Source organism: Triticum aestivum, chromosome 6A, assembly GCF_018294505.1.
Source record: "Triticum aestivum cultivar Chinese Spring chromosome 6A, IWGSC CS RefSeq v2.1, whole genome shotgun sequence".
Lineage (NCBI taxonomy): Eukaryota > Viridiplantae > Streptophyta > Magnoliopsida > Poales > Poaceae > Triticum > Triticum aestivum.
The window spans coordinates 16509253-16511352 of NC_057809.1; the positions used below are offsets into that span (position 1 = coordinate 16509253).

At 44.0% G+C, this 2100-nt stretch overlaps 1 non-coding gene across 1 annotated transcript; it reads right to left on the reverse strand.

Moving 5' to 3' along the window:
• Window positions 1-1500: 1500 nt before the first annotated feature.
• On the reverse strand, window positions 1501-1574 carry TRNAI-GAU (transfer RNA isoleucine (anticodon GAU)). The gene has a single exon. It is a non-coding gene; the product is annotated as a tRNA-Ile (tRNA).
• Between the last annotated feature and the right edge of the window lie 526 nt (window positions 1575-2100).

Here is a 2100-nt window from a genome sequence, read left to right on the forward strand (position 1 = left end):
TTATTCTTCTCCGCTCCATCACTAAACATTCAACTTTTCCTGCCTTTACTTCATTGATGTCATGTGTCTCCATATGCAGGGAGCCCATATAATTCTTCAGGAAGAACACAAACTGATGAGTGATGACAGAGAAGGCGAGGCTGGACACCCACAATGAATTTAAACCGTGCCCATCTCCAGCAGCGTGCAGCCATTGTAGGATGGATGGTCTGTACTTTGGTCAGATACACGCATCTTATTCCTCTCCGCTCCATCACTGAACATTCATCATTTCACGCCTTTACTTCATTGATGTCATGCATCTCCATATATGCAGGGAGTCCATATAATTCTTCAGGAAGAACATAGACTGATTAGTGATGATAGAGAAGGCGAGGCTGGGGACGTACAAGATGGCTTATGATGTGATCTGGAAGACTATAACTCTGTGGACTGAAGGTGTGGTCTTGAACTTTGGATCAATCTGAACAACAACGACAACTCTGCGAGGAAGAGCAAACACATCAATGGACTGCGCGATGGCGAGGATAAGGTGCGTGCAAGAGGGACAAAACTGAATCAACATTACAAAACTCTGCATCAGCAGATTAGTCACTAAGTTCAGAGTTGTGATCCATATGAAATATATAGCAAGATGCTTTCAGAACACAACAAAGCGATATGAGTAGTACATATAGAATGAAATCTGAAGCTGAACTATAAGATTTATTTATTATGCATCAACACATTGGCCATGAAATTAGTAGTTCATAGAAAAAAAGAAACAAATACCCTGATGTCAATACCGAATCTTCCCAGACACGCCCGGACAGGATGATCGCGTTACCGGCCCATGCATGTTGTGCATTGTCCAACCCTTGAATCCTTGATGTGTTGAAATCCGTGTATATCGATTAACACATGAGTAATATGGCTAGGGAGTCGTGCTGGGCGAGGGCGAGTATCCCAGATCTGGTGGAGCTTGGGGAGGAAGATTGAGAACACCAATGACGGCGAGTGCAGGGGGAGATGCGATTGGATTGATAGGTCAGGAGGCGGCTGCTCATACAGGTGAGTTTAGGTTTCCTTTTACACGGAGGATGAGCTGAGTTTTTTTTTGCTTTGACGTGAGGTGAGTTGAGGGTTAGTCTAGATTTTTTTTTTCACAAACAGGATTAGTATGGACTAGTTGGCATTGGTGGGTAATTTTTATCAAGTTTTATGTCCAAATGGTATTGGGAAGATCAAAGGGCTGTAATTTTATGACGTGTTAAATTAACAATTGGATGTTTCTAATTTTTGTGAGATTTTCTAGCTTATTTCCTTTTTTTCTGGTTAGCTAATAGATAGATACTAAAAAAAACAGATGGTGTCGCTTGAAGAAATGTACTAACCGATCGTGGCTACGCGGAGGTGCTCCTTCATGGATCGTTTGCTGGGCTATCCGTTTTGGGCCGTACGGGCGTAATATATAGTATATAATACAAGAAAGGAAAGCATAATCGCAATTAAGAAAAAAAATAGTCCCGACGGGGCTTGAACCCATGACTTCTAGTACATCGGACCAGCGCTCTAACCAACTGAGCTACAGGACTTAATTGCTTTCTAGATAGTCCTTTTTTATTAAAATAATACACAGCTTTTTTGATACTTCAATAATTGAGAATACCGAAGAACGGCGAAATCAAGACGCGTGAGAGTTAGGCTCCATTTATCTTAATATCCACTCTCACGGCCATCAGTTTATCGAGAAACAAGAACCTAGGCAAGCTTCGAGCTCTCACAACTATTAGAGACATCCGGCCGTCCATCTCAATTTCTTGATGCACTTTCGGCCGTTGGATCGCGCGCTTGGAAGGCCTAGGCCGTCGGACCGAACATGAGCACTATTGCAATGAATAGTTTCACTCTCGGTGTGCCACCGCGTGCAATTACAGTGCACCGCCAAGGAAATTTTTGTCATTTCACGCATAGGCGTATAAAAGGGCAACAACTTCCCTTGTGAAGACCTAAGACGCCTCCTCCAGCACTAGTGTGGCCCTCTCTCCATCCCGCCTCGCCCCTCTGTCTCTTTATCCCTCCAATCACAGGAGCAGCCCGCGCCTCCCTACCCCGCCGCCG